Source organism: Camellia sinensis, chromosome 11 (assembly GCF_055761805.1).
Source record: "Camellia sinensis isolate YWXY chromosome 11, ASM5576180v1, whole genome shotgun sequence".
NCBI lineage: Eukaryota > Viridiplantae > Streptophyta > Magnoliopsida > Ericales > Theaceae > Camellia > Camellia sinensis.
This window is the reverse complement of record NC_138971.1, coordinates 143,012,622-143,028,138: the sequence shown is the minus strand read 5'-3', so window position 1 is coordinate 143,028,138 and position 15,517 is coordinate 143,012,622.

Sequence of the window (15,517 nt, the reverse complement as noted above, 5' to 3'; positions counted from 1 at the left end):
TGACGTTGACTGACGCGCTGATGCATGCACCGACGTCATCTGCTTAGGTAAGTGCTGATGTAGGCGCTATTTAAGCTTTGTTTGTTTGGTTTTAATTTAAAATTACATTAATTGCATTCAGATTATTTGTTATAATTCTGATTGAAACATGACTTATACCGTTTGACTTGTAATTAATTTTTCTACAAGTTGTTAAAGTTTCAACATTTTATGAAGAATAAATATTTTTCATTAATGAATAATTCAATATTTTTATGTTAAATTGCTTTTGGGGGAGTATGACTTAGATTTTGGACTTGAAATGTTTACAGTAGACTACTGCTATGTGATCTTATTTATTGGTATGATTTTTGTGTTTTTCTAGATTCTGTAATATTTATTTCTGATTTTCTGTGTAATAATTAGTTACTTGTAATTCTAAAAAATTTCAAAAAATTGCAGAAATTATAGAAACATGTTATGGCATTATTTAAATATTGTATATAGCTTGTTAAGTTCTTTTAAATGATTAGAACTTGTAGTATGTTGTTATTTTAAATAGCATTATTTATTTATACTGGTGAATTTTAATTCCGTGATTAAATATTCTAGCATGTTTTCTTTTATGAATTACATTGAGATGTTATCATGTGGAGTTAAATAGTTTATCATACTTTAGACATGCCATAATTAGTGGGAAGTTGTTCGGTTGAGTGACATCTTTGTAGATTTATTCTCGAAAACTAATATTTTGCGCATGAATTAAATTAAATTTTGGATAATTGTCACTTGTGGCGCAAGAGATGATTACGAGCATAGAGAATTTTCGGTCTTGCAATTTGTGTAATATTGTTACTATTTAATTTAGATTTTTGTGGCAAAATTATATTGTGATGTGCTAATCAAACTAATCTCAATGCGTATTTTTGTTTCCTCTAATTGACTTAGCTTATGGAAATTAATTTGATTGAGCTAGAGTTAGTAGAGATGTTCAAATATAAACAATGTAATCCTATTCTTTAGATGAATAGAAAGTCTTGGAAACTTTAGGTCAAACCTTAATTGAGCCAAGTAAGGAAACATGACTCAACGTAGCCGTGGTTTTGTTGCTTTGTTTGGCGCAATAAAAATTGATGTGTGCGCCATGATTAGCAGCATGCTAAGTAGTTTTGTTTGGCGAGTTTGGAGTTGTGGGATTTGTAAGCCCTCAATAGATCAAGATATGATCCTGACTATTGAGCTGCACGAATTGACTTTGTAATTTGACTTCTAATAATGTTATATCATTGGATGAAACAATATCCAAGAGTTACATCATCCAAGATATGTGAGCTTAAATGAGTTAGCCATTAAGTGTAACACGAGTAGCCAGTATGAGCAGTGTTTTGCTCCCTACCCGATTGATGGGAGTGGATGAAGCAAAATTTCACGCACCATAATAGTGTGCTTTGAAGTATCACTTAAAGTTAAGAGATTAGTGTGTAGAAGCTGCAAAATCTATTAACACTAAGTGAGAAGATTAGCGCCTAGTGGTTGCAAAATCTATTAGCACTGCCAACTTGTCTAAGTCTGGATACTTTTTGTCTCTACAATTGAGTGTAAGACATGATGGGGTGCTTCTTTGTATAATTCCTTAGCTAGGCTAACGTTTTTGAATGGCATTTACCACTAAGCGCAAAAGTTGCAGGATAGTGATGAAAAGGTCAAGGCTGACAAGGTTGTTACAACTCTAAGAATTTGACGCACCGCTCGTGAGAGCATTGTGTTGAATTAGACTCTTTAGCCTAATTCACGCTTAAGTTGCTTCAGGAGCTATCATAGATTGATAGCTTATTCTCTCCTTCTTGTGGATAGTAGAATTAATTACAACTTTGTTGCTTTAGGAGCTGTCATAGATTAATAGCTTATTCTCTCCATCTTATGGATAGTAGAATTAATTGCAACTAAGTTGCTTTAGGAGCTGTCATAGATTGATAGCTTATTTTTTCCTTCTTGTGGATAGTAGAATTAATTGCAACTAACTATGAAGCGAGAAACAGAGATGGCAATAGGAGTATAATTATGTTTCAAATAGATGTAGTAAAGTGTATGGGAAAAAAATTGACTTGAAGGTGCAAGGGATAAACACTTACTAGTTAAATTGTGACTTAGGTGCACTTGATATCTCCATGACATCCTTTTATGATCTAGTGAACATTAGTTAGTCATGAGTTATTACCTAGTTGGGCTTAAACCTTTACTTGTCTTTGAGAACTCATACATTAGGCTGATTGGAATTAGTTTATGACATTGGTTATAAACCGGTGGCTTGTTGTTCTTAATCGTATTAATGAGAAGATGACATGGATAGTGGCATCTTGCTCTCATGTGAATATGTAACTTTGTTTGCAATGTTGTGCACAAGTAAGTAGGAAAGCCGCATGAGGGCATCTGTATTGGCGCATTGAGTCCACTATGATATTTGTGACTAGATATGTGTAAGGGTATGATAGCTAGCCCCAATCTTAACACATTTATAGATTACGATACGCATCTTAGTCAAGACTATTTGATCTCACATAAGTCAAAAGTTTTGAAATGTTTTTTGACATTGCATATATGAGGTCGAGATCAATTAGATAAGAGCTTTCGTGTTTTTAGTTTTGACCGAGGTGGCGAGTATCTATTTGAGTTTTTTTTTAGAAAACTCTGTGAAGAGAATGAGATGCTTAGAAAATTGATTATTCCTAGTACTCAGCAGCACAATTGTGTAGTAGAGATAAAGAATTGAGTATTGTTTATGTTAGGTGGATGATAGCGCAATATGTTTCCCAATTGGTAATTGCACTTTAGTTTATTGCCTATGTCCCTAACTGAGTGCCCTCTATATTAGATTTTACACTCCTTTTGAGTAATAGGTTAGCGGAGAGCCATTTGTGGGCGATCTGTAACCATCAAGCAGCTTATCTTTATTTTACTTATCTTAAGGTTGTGAAGTTAAGACGTAGAGTTCTATAACGCATTATTGTATGCTGTCTTGTAAACGCTTAGGGTCATGTGGCGAATTATTGTATGCTATCATGTAAACCCTCCGGGTCATGTGCTTATAGGTGAGCAGCTTTGAAAGAATGTAACTAACTCACATAAAGTTTTCTTAGTAAAGGTGGTGTGAATAGAGTTTTGGAACTTTATAAGATAGAGAATTCTAAGTATAGCGCTTTATGTAGCCTAGTTGGGGACAGTGGGAGCAATGTGCGTACTAGTGGATTACTCCATTAAAGAAAAATACTGTACATTCTTAGTTGTGTGATAGCGAATGTAAAATTTTCCACGTCATCACTAGGTGATTGAGAGGGAAACATTCATGATTGCTTCGCAAGATGATAAAAAGTCTACGATAATGCCAAAAGCTCTCTAGTTCCCTATTTTTAGAAAGTGAATCAAAGTTGCGCATTTTAAGAAAAAGTTTTTGAGGATTAATCATTTCTAGGATTTGGTTAACTTTTTGCTATGACGCAAAACTGTTCTAAAGTTATGCACAATTTGGATAGTCATTTTTTGAGGCATAAGGTTCACTAGATACCGAAAAGTGGTACCATTGAGGAAGGTGTAGACCATGAGAAGACTTTCTCCTGAGGAGTGAGGTTACTTTGACTTAGGCTATGATTGACATGAATTTGGAACTTTGATTTGTGGACGTTGTGACCCAACTTCTCATTGGAGAATTGGATAAGTAGATCCATAGGGATTTACCTTCTGTTTTTATGGTGAAAAGTTAGGAGCGCAAAAAGATTACTAGTTCTAATAAATCTTTTACGGCCTAAAACAGTTATCCAAATAGTGGTTTTTAGATTTCGTCGAGCCATGATAGGCCAACGATGATCAATGGTCCAAAAGAAGTTTTTCCTTACTTAGTTATTATGAGCCAGGAATTTCTAAGGTTGTCGCCGCCTAGCTTTGGCAGTCCTCTATTTTAGACATGATGGACATGGGTGATGTAATTTATATGCTCGGATGTACGATCCTTAGAGATTGTTCTGGGAGAATTCTCGGTTTGTCTTTTACGACTTACATAAGGAGTGTCCTAGAATGATTCTAGATGCGAAATTGCAAACCCATTGACTTAGTTATCGGTAAAAGCTAAAGCCTTACCTATTGAGTGAATCCTCAGATTGTTTTTGGGAGAAACAGATGACCCATGTTCCTTGATCTTTTGTTGTGGAAGCTTGAAGAACGCTATGTGGGAATATTCGGCGTGATGAGTGCTATCTTTTATAAATGGTCAACTGAGTGGTTTAGACCTTGACCTTGCTCATTAGACTATGGATATGATGCTCTACTAGTAGTGTATAAATTTTCCCTTTGTATGATTCAATGTGCTTGTTGGGCGCATCTTGAATGAACGCAAATTGGTCATCAAAATATATTTAGAGAGGTAATTGCGCAAAAGGTAGTGATCTTGAACCACTTCATATGAAGCGCACATGGTGGATTCTGTTGTATATGCTTATTATAAAAGGTGCTGATAGGGCTTATGTTTGGAATCCAGAATTGCGCAGACTGTGGTTGTGTTTTTTCAATCGATCACTTATTTTTTGTGAGATTATAGGATATTGACGCAATTATGGTTTGTGTTATAGATTAGCAGATAATGATGTCAGCAGGCAAGATTAGCTCACTCACATAAGCAATCGTCCTTGGTACTTGGGAGCGAATAAGGATGAGACTAGTGGTTTATTTTATTCGGAGTCAAAAGAGGCTTAAATTATCCACTGTGTATGTCGCCTTGGTTGCAACCAAGATGAGGTCGGGTTAAAGACCCAACATGGATTTTAGTATCCACTTTTCATATTGTGCTTATTATGATTAGCCAGCTGCGAGATCTCATTTGGTGCTTGGAAGGCGAGCAAATAGAGAATTCGGGTTAGGCGCTAGAAAGCGACTAGACTAAGATCTATACAGTGTATCGAGTATGATGTCACTCTTTGGAAAAGTTAATCCACTGTAGCATGTATTCATACTACATGTGCTTGGTGACCGAGTAATGAGGTGAGAGAATAGATCCCTGTTTCCTCACCGTGTGAGTCTTACGTGACATTATTGATATGACTTTTACTTATGCACCCTTTTGTGACGTTTGACAATGTCATAAGGTAAGGGGCTGATATTTTGTTACTTTGGTATGTTGTCTGCGGTCATGTATGATTCGGCCTTAAGGGACATCATTGGGAAAGTGGTTAATCTTAAACTAAATGGCATGAGAGCAAATGAAAGATCATCTAGTATTACACCACTATTGTATATTCATTGTCGCCACCTCACATCGCTCTATATGAGAGACAAATTGAGTGTGAATATATTGTAAGAATTGAGAGGGTCAAACATGCTTTTTTAAAGGATTAGAGATGTTTTTTGGATCGGTGTAATTAGATGGATCTGGGTATATGAGACATTATTTTTATTTTCGGGTTGATGTCTCTATATTGGCTCTTTTTTGAGTTTCTAGTGTAGAGCTCACACATGTAGGTGTTCTCAGTAGCCGCACGATCCATTGGCTAGTATGATTGCGTTTATTGGGTAGATAAAGATACAAAAGCGCGATGTTATGCCAGCGCATGTTCGAGTGGGAGATGTTGAAAATTGGGTCGGGTTTAGAATCTGGACCTAATTGGGTTGCCTATAATGGCATGACCCGATTAGAAGTGATCCAAATATAATAACAAATTATATTTCAAGATGTGGGATAATCTTGATATGGATAATAGTCAATATATTAGATGATAATTATTAATTAGATATTGTTGACATGAGATAAACATTATCTGGAATGATACATCTATCCTATGGGTCTCTTAACTCTCCTATATAAACAGAATTTGGGTTCTGTATTTGACACAACAAAATTATATGTTCTCTCTTCCCATAAACCATTCCACCTTTGTACTGTGAATAGTATGGGTAGTTCTCTAGTCATTCTATTCCACTGTTGGGAATTATTCGAAGACATCAATGGAGACACATGATTCACCCACATGATCAATAGATTCGTTTTGAGCGTAAAAGATATGCCCGAATCTATTTATTTTTGCTGTGTATTTATTTCTTATTTTTCCTACAAATATAATAATCATAACTCATAATTTTATTTGTATTTAAATTGTTTGAAGAAAAAAAAAGTCTAATTTTATAATTATGATCATTTTAAAATTCCCCACATCCCCAACAACTTTTCCCTTTCTCTGTTTCCTGAATTATGTAAACTACCTGCCCTTATTAAGGATGTATGAGAGAATATTTTATCAGGGCATGATTTGTGGGATCAAATTAAATTTAGACAAAACTTGAGTTTACAACCTAAATAACTGAAATCTTATAAATTATATATTGTTTTATTGTATTGGAATTAAATTATATCATGATGCAATATATTCTATTGTTTTGTACACAAAACTAGAATTAGTTTTTTGGATATGGTTGAAATTTGTATGTTTTGATGTATTTTTCTTTCTTTCTTTCTTTCTTTCTTTCTTTTTTTAAATGTGCAATACATTAATTTTTGGATAAATTATAAATATACCTCGAGTTTGTTTAAAATACAATTTGCCCCTATAGTTTTAGAAATTACATCTTGTTCCCTTGAAATTTTTAATTTCATAACAAATGACCCTTTTTATTAATAAATTATCAAATCAATTACTAGTTTTTAATGATGGCAGAAATTTATTTCAATTAATAATTCAGATAATTTTATCATTGTATAGGAGAGCAATTGAGAATTTCATTTTTTCAGTTAATTTTGTTAAATAAAAAATTCTTATAAGGGAGTATTTGTAATTTTTCGAATAATAGAGAGTAATCTGTATTTTACACAAATCTCAAGGAATATATTTGTAATTTTTCCTTTTTTTTTTTAATTTTATATTGTGTGTGTTTGAATTTAAACAATTTGAGCTAAGCCCGAATCTTTGAATTAAACTCTAGCTCAAGCTTAGGCTCATGTTGAGACAAAAAGTTGAGACAAAAATTAGGCTTGGACTTTAACTTGGACATATCTCTCTACACTTTGGACAATTTTAGGCCCTCGCTCAAAGTTGTCATAGTTGCAGTCCTAGTATGATGTACATAAGTTGAATTAGAAAGTTTTTGGAGCATTGCTCCCATTAATTTTGTGTAAAAAAAAATTTTGTTTTTGTTAACTTGTACCATATGCTTGAGGTCAGAGTATCTAAACTAAACGTGTGTATCTATGAATGGATCTTATGGAAGTGAATCAGAACTATAAAAGGTTATGTGTAGTCTAAATTGTTTTCTCCTAGGCTACTAGTAAGGACTATATTCATATCGTGAATCATGACATCATTTAGATTGAGCTTACTTAAGATACCAACAAATCATATCAAGGGCATTGAAGTGAAATAATAGACTGTTTCAATATTGAATTAGACAAAATGAGAGACAAAGGTATTGTCTCAACAAGTAGCTGCTAACAGACATTACTGAGGCTGGTGTAGAGGCTAGGCTACTAGCAGATCATGGAGAGCATTATTTCACTTTCAGGAACAAGCTTTGTTCTTTTGGTTAGCCATTAATCAATAGTTTGACGCTTCGTAGTATTGTTGATGTTACGATAGGTTCTGTATATAAACAGTGCTCCACGCCAAAGAATCAAGTTTCTTTGTTTTGGGATATTGGTGAAAAGGTGCAACTAATGTTTTGGTGTTGTTTGTGGATATTTTTGCTCTAAAAAATTTGCTAAAAAATTACTGAGGCTTTTGGTGTGTCGACTATTAGCAGATAATTAATGGAGCTTTATTTCATCTTCTGGGGTGGGTTGTCATTTTTACTATAGAAGAAAGATTTATTTTGTATGCTCGGTTATTAGTTTTTAACATACTAAAATGGTAGTTGAGATTTATTTAGTTGTTTGGAGATTGGTTGGTTGCCACCAACCATTGTTTGGATAGAGAAGTGTGTTTTTCCTGTTTTTTCTCAATAACAATTTTTCTAGGACAGCTAGGGATTGCTTCTCAGAAGCTGTGTTGGCCTCACTTGGTCGAAACTTCCAAATTATCCACAAAAAAAAAAAAAGAAAAACGAATACACAAGTGCACAATGATTTATGCGATTCGGCTATAAGCTTATGTCCACGAGTAAAAGGGCAGAGGAATTTCAATATGAATAATGTAGAGAAATACAATGAGCCCTCTCTCTCACTACAACCTCTCTGTACATAAGCATTGTCTGGGTTGAATTGGAGACATACCCACAACATAGTACTTGAAGCAACAACAATCATGCTATTAATTAAAATCTTAATTGAAAATCTCAATGGCAATGTTGGAGTTTGTTCTCTCTAAAATCCTCTTGATACCCTAATACTGCCCCAAGGCATCCAGTCGATAACTTGTTCTAGAAAGCACTTGTTCTGCATCTTCCTCCATTCTTTTCTACCTCTAACAAGCATGAAGTTCGTCAAAGTCTTCAGAAACAATACCATCCGAGTGCCTTGTGGCCACGCAACTATGCAATACGAGCCCATGTGATGCTAAACGTGACGTGAGCAAGTAGGGTTTAGGAAGACTGAATGAACTCTGGAATGATGAATCAGGACCTGGTTTCGCTGCTTTGGGAAGAACAAAGACTCTGTTTCTCTCTTCTTTGATACTTTTATTTGCAGCAGACATGAAAGGATGCCCTAAGAGCATATTAGCAGTCCACCGTGACTTCAGATCCCCAACCAAGCATTTCTTGAGAAAATCTTTAGCCTCCTTCGACAACCCACTTGGAATTTTGGGAACTTTTTCAGAAAATCCAATCCTAAAAAGAATAGTGGCTACTTCAACACCTTTGTCGCGCTTTCAAGGTTCTTTTCCAGTCAACATTTGTAATACTGTGCACCCGATTGCCCAAATATCTGCATGCGGTTCATATTCTTCATGCAAAATCAACTTCGGGGCCATATACATAGCAGTGCCCTCAGTCTCGACTTGTTTTCTTTTTCTTTTTTTTTTTTTCAGTTTCTTTCCAGTCCTCTTTGCAAGCCCAAAATCAGCAATCTTTGCACTACTTTCTTAAACCCTTTTCCTCTTTCCATTCAAACTCATTGAGAAGTCACTCTTGTCCTCTACAAGCAATATATTATGAGGCTTGATACCACAGTGAACATAACCCTTCTTGTGAATGTAACTGAGACCCAGAAGTAGAGATTTTGTGTACCGTCTGACTTCGCACTCAGGCAATCCTCTGCAAAAACTTTGAATAAGATCTGCCAAACTACTACTTGAAGCTTACTCCGATAGGATGTTGTACCATTTGTCACATCCTACCAAATTACCTGGACAGAATTGCCAACCAAAAGAAAGTCTCATGGAAGGGAGGCTCATGGAATATTCTGGAAGCTCTTGGAAGACTTGAGAAAATATGGGAATATGGTACAAAGTGCAAGAATGTACATGGAAGCTTCTAGAACTTCCTAGAGTATTGTACATACTTGTAGATATTTGTAGATCCTCTTAGATTTGTACATTCTAGAATAACTCTAGAATAGTCTATAAGATAGAGTATGAGGAAGGATCTAGAATCCTCTCCATCATTATAGGTCTAGAACATTCTTTGTAGCCTATAAAAGGGGGAGGGCCTCATCTGCCCAAACCATCCATAAGCTATCTAAGTGTAATCCAAAGCATTCAAAGCAATACAAGCTAGCATTCTCCAAGAGCTCTCTCTAAGTTTCTCTAGTGTGTGCAATCTTCTCCTAGCTCTCTCTCTTCCAAGAAGGCTTACTTAGGTGTAAGCAAGGCGTGCATAAGCATCTAAGGCTGCACGGTTGGCTTGGAAAAAACCAAGGCCGTGACAGTTGGTATCAGAGCCAAGGTTACGAAGGCGTCGTGAGTAAGGAAGAAAGAGTACCATGGCAGAAGTAGTCCACACTGAAAAGAACCGCGGAAGGGATATTGCTACAAACTTGGGCAAGAAGGTCAAAGACAAGTCACGTGACATCATAAGTGCCATGGAGACCCGAGTGGTCAAGGTGGAAGTGGTCGTGGCTGATGTCAAGAAGCGACTAGATCGGTTGGAACAAGGGATAGAGCAACTTAATGGCAATATGAAAAGCCAAGTCGAGAAATTGCTTGAGTCCGTGCGGGACACCATCGGAACCAACCATGAGACCCACAAGCAATAAAGCTATGTCTTCGAGAAATAGATCTTAAAGGCTATCTCTCAACTTCAAGACCAAGTGCAAGAGCTGAAGGAAGGCTTGGAGAATACACGGGCGGACTGGGCTATGTGTAAGCGAGTTGTAGCCAGTGGTGGCATTGCCATTAATGCGAGATTCACTCCAAGGCTTGAGGCACCAAAGCCTAAAGAGTTCGATGGCAAAAGGGATGCTAAGGAGCTGAACGACTACATTTGGCACTTAAAGAGGTAATTTGAAGCCTTAAACTTAAACGATGAAATGGCTAAGGTACGTATTGCTTCTCTCTACCTCACTAAACTTGTTGGGATTTGGTGGCGTCGTAAGCATTCCGAAATTGAAAAGGGCACTTGCACTATCTCTTCATGTTAGGACTATAAGAATGAACTCATGAGGCAATTTTATCCTGAAAATGTGGCACGTGAAGCACGTCTAAAAATGAGGGAGTTGAAGCACACTCGCTCTATTCGAGACTATGTCCAAGAATTCTCCAGGTTCATGCTTCAAATTCCTAATATGAGTGATGATGACTTGCTTTTCAACTTCACGATTGGTCTTAAGCAAAGGGCACAGTTGGAGCTACAATGAAAGGGTGTCAAAGACATTTCCACTGCACTCACCGTGGCTGAGACATTGGTGGAATATACAAAGCCAAAATCTTCTAACTCGGAGTCCACCAAGGATGGTCAAGGCAATGGTGGTGGAGCAAAATGGGCCAAAGAGTCTAGGGATTCTAAGGCTCCAAGGTACAAAGAAGACGGAGGCAAACCACCATCGGGCAAAGATTGGAAGAAAGATCCCAACAAAGACATCAAGCCCAAGGACAACTACTTCATTTGTGATGGCCTGCATTGGGCACGAGATTGTCCTAAGAGAAAGAGCCTTAGTGCAATGCTAGACAAACAAGAAAGGGAAGAGCAAGCACAGATGGGATCTCTACAGCTACTTGGTGCCATAGAATCGAAGCCTACTACATTGACCTAATAGGATAAGGGTTTAATGTACGTAGATGCCAAGATCAATGGGAAGGCAACCGAAGTCGTGGTAGACACAGGCGTGTCGCACAACTTCATCAAAGCAGAAGAGGCCAAGAGGCTTGATCTGAAATTTGACAAGGGAAAAGAATTGATGAAGACAGTGAACACCAAGGCAAACCCCGTAGATTGCCTGGCTCGAGGGGTTAAGTTGCACCTTGGTGGGTGGTGCAGAAAAGTCAATTTTTTGATAGCATCACTTGATGACTATGACGTGGTGCAAGGGATGGAGTTCTTGCAGGAGTTCAACATGACACTGTTACCTCGTAACAACACTATGTACATTATGGAGGGTGGGCCATACATGGTGTCAATGGTGAGTAAGCTAAATACTAACTCCAACTTCTGTCAGCTATGTATATTAAGATGGGGATGGACAAGAAAGAGATAGTAGGCACTACAAAGAAGATGACTAGCTCCACAGAAGAAAGTCCACCGACATGCACAGTTGATAAGTCAACAATAGGGCAAGTAGACAGGGTAAATTTAAGACAGTGCAAATCAAGGAGAAAACCTACGACTTCAAGGAAGAAGGTGCGACGAGGGTGTCACGAGCATAGGTGGGGGAGAATGTCATATCCCGCCAAATTACTTGGATAAAATTGCCAACCAAAAGAAAGTCTCATGGAAGGGAGGCTAATGGAATATTCTGGAAGCTCCTACTTGAGAAAATATGGGAATATGGTACAAAGTGCTATAATGTACATGGAAGCTTCTAGAACTTCCTAGAGTTTAGTAGAGTATTGTACATACTTGTAGATATTTGTAGATCCTCCTAGATTTGTACATTATAGAATAACTCTAGAATAGTCTATAAGATAGAGTAAGAGGAAGGATCTAGAATCCTCTCCATCATTGTAGGTCTAGAACATTCTCTGTAGCCTATAAAAGGGGAAGGGCCTCATGTGCCCAAATCATCCACAAGCTATCCAAGTGTAATCCAAAGCATTCAAAGCAATACAAGCTAGCATTCTCCAAGAGCTCTCTCTAAGTTTCTCTAAGTTTCTCTAGTGTGTGCAATCTTTTCCTAGCTCTCTTCCAAGAAGGCTTACTTAGGTGCAAGCAAGGCGTGCATAGGCATCTAAGGCCACACAGTTAACTTGGAAAAAAACCAAGGCCGTGACACATTGCTCTCTATCATCTTCGATCGTAAGGTCGTCCCCGAAACAGCTGAGAATATGAGGAAAACCTTCAAAGTCCCTAAGCAATCTTACTTCCTTGGCAAGGCAGTGAGACTTGTAGAATGAGGCAGATTTGACAACCATAAGAGAAGGTACCAGATCAATTCTTGTGGGTGAAACAACTGCAATCAGATACACCATTGCAGAACCTCCCTTTCCCAGTATTTTCCCTCTTCTCCACATCCTTACACTCCAAGAAATCTGTGTGTGTATGTGTGCGCGCGCGCTCTATTTCACTCTCAAAGAAACTCACTCTCTCTAGTTAGAATTTTCTGAAAAGTGATGTTGTTTATAGTAATCTATATATATATATATATATATATATAAGGTTTTGAGTTGCTTGGTGTGGAGTAATTGTTAGGAGATTGGAAATTGGATGTTAGAAAAGTTGGTTCAAGTGCATCTCTATTAATATCTTTGTTTCCTTATTCGTTGTGTCAGAGGTTGGATAGAGTTCTATTACGCTCTAGTCTTTTAGTTTTGTTAGGATTGTATTTGTGTTTGGTTAACATTCGAATTTCCTAAAATAATATATGATTTACAATTTTCCTAGATGGGTAGGCTTCTCTTTAATTTTGGTTTCGTGACCCCTACTGGCAATTTGAATCATTCATTTTATTCGATTATATGAATGATCATTCATAAAAATAAAAATGAAAAGATTGATACAACAATCACTACCCATCATTAGCGGACCGAAGGGAGCTAAAGGCTTTATTCAGAACACCTTTAAAGACTTAAACTAAGGCCTAGTTTGGGAAGACTAAATAAGTGCACTTTTTGACTTTTTTTATATTATGTGTAGAAAAAGTAGAGAGGAGATGTTGATTGATGTGACCCAAAAAAGATAAAAAGATGAAATAAGTGCACTTTTTTCTTTGTAGCCAAACTTGACCTAAAACTTATCAAAACACTAGTCTCACAATTTACATTGAATTAATAAAATTTCAATAACACTAATTCTTTATCTTATCTTTATTTGTTAGCATAATATTAATGTAATGAATTTTATTATTAAAGTATAATTCTAATACAATAAAAATAACTAAATTCACGCATTCAATTATAAGATAAGATAGTAGATGACAGTTATAAATTACTCTAGATTCAATATCATTTTAAATAAAGAAGTAAAAATCATTAATGCTATAATCATCATCTTTTTTCTATTAGAGTTTAGTTATTATTTTATGTGCCAAAATTGTACTAATTTAATGTGTTCCATCATTCATGCTTAAAAAGATGGCTCACAATTTTATTTATTTATTTTTAAATTTATATAATAAATATACAATCTCCATATAACTTATCTCACATAACACAACATTTTGAAGTAAAAATAAAATTTCTATGTCCGCCACTCTATGTAACATTTTGAAGTAACTTATCTCCATATAATACATGTTCATGAATAATAATAATAATAATAATAATAATAATTTATTGTTAATTTTAAACACATAAGTTGACCCACTCTATGTAAAATTTCTATGTCCGCTACTCTAACCCATAATTTTATTTGTATTTTATGAGATTTGTTTTTCTCTTTTAAAAGTAGACTGCTTCTTTTAAAAAATAATTAAATTTTTATTAATTTTTGGAGATAATTATCATCTAAACATGTGCATATGTTTATTGGACTAATAAGATTTTTTTTTTCCTTCATAAATGATCTAGATACATAATCCAACAAAATAAACAATTCAAATTTTCGAAATATGATCGATGGTGAACCCCATGGCCCCAATAACACTTCCAGCTAGCAAAGCTTCTCTCTTTCTCCATTCCTAAATTATGTTAACTACCTATCTGGACCTGGTTTGTCAGCTCAATTTAAATATGGACAAGGCTTAAGTAGGTGTTTCTCTAACTCAAATAATCTGAAATTCTTATATATACTAAACATGAAAGCTTATAAATTACATATTATTTTATCACAATTTCGATTATATCATATTGTAACACAAATATTCTATTGTTTGATACATATAACTTGACCTAATTTTTTTTATTATGGTTGATGTTTGTATTTTTTAATATATTTTTTCTTTTTTATTTCAAAAAGCACAATATATTATTTTTTGTTTTTGGTCTGTTTCAATTTGTGCAATTTGAGCAAAGCCCAAATTCTTTGAGTTAGACTCAGGCTCAGGCTTAAACAAAAAGTTCGGGCAAAAGTTGGGCTTGGATTTAGGTGTATCCCTCTACATTTCAAATTAAACGGAACTGCTACGTAGCTCGAATTGTCGAGCTCGAAATTGGCTCGAATCCAATTTCAGAAGCAGAGAAGCAGAAGAGAAGAAAGGAGGAGGAGGACTGGAGGGGTATAATCACAAGAGGAGAAGAGCAGGAAGGAGGAGGAGGAGGAAAGAGGAAGGGGAGGGGTCGGCCGACAGCAGTGGTGCTGCGACGAAGGGGAGGGGCTCGGCGGGACCGGAGGCGACGGCGGTGGTGCTGCGACAATCGCTAGTGCTGCGACGAAGTGGAGGGGCTTGGCCGACGGCAGAAACGGAGGGGCCCTCTCTTCTCTCCATTCCCTCTTCCCCTCCTCTTTCTCTTCTCCTCTCTTCTTCCTCTCTTCTCTCCCTCTTTCTCCTCTGTTTCAGATCACCCAGAACGCCCAAAACGACATTCGAGCCAATTTTGAGCCAAGATTTTCAAGCTACGGCTCATTTTCCCAAATTAAATTTGGACAAATCCTTTCACCTCAAAGATGCCAGTGTTACAGTATGAGATGTGGCTAAGGACTTTTATCTCAAGAAACCAAAGCACTAACCTTAAGAAAATTAGTAACGTTAGGAATTATGAAAAAAAATATCATGAAAATAATTATGAAAAAAATTTCACTGTAGATTACACGTATAATAAAACATTACACGCTAATCAAAGGATGAAAAATTTTCATGAAGAATTTCATGATATATTTTTCATGATTCCTAGTATTATTCAAAATCTAATATTGTCACACAAACGTTAATTTATTTTTATTTTTTTAAAAATCTTATTTCTATTTATTTGTCTTTGATGCTATTAATTTAATACAAACATTTAGGTAGCGTTTGGTTTAGTTTTAAAATCATGATTTGAGAATTGAGTTGTATTTTGAGCTTGTGAGTTGTTGAATCATGATTTAAAAAGAGAAAACTTGT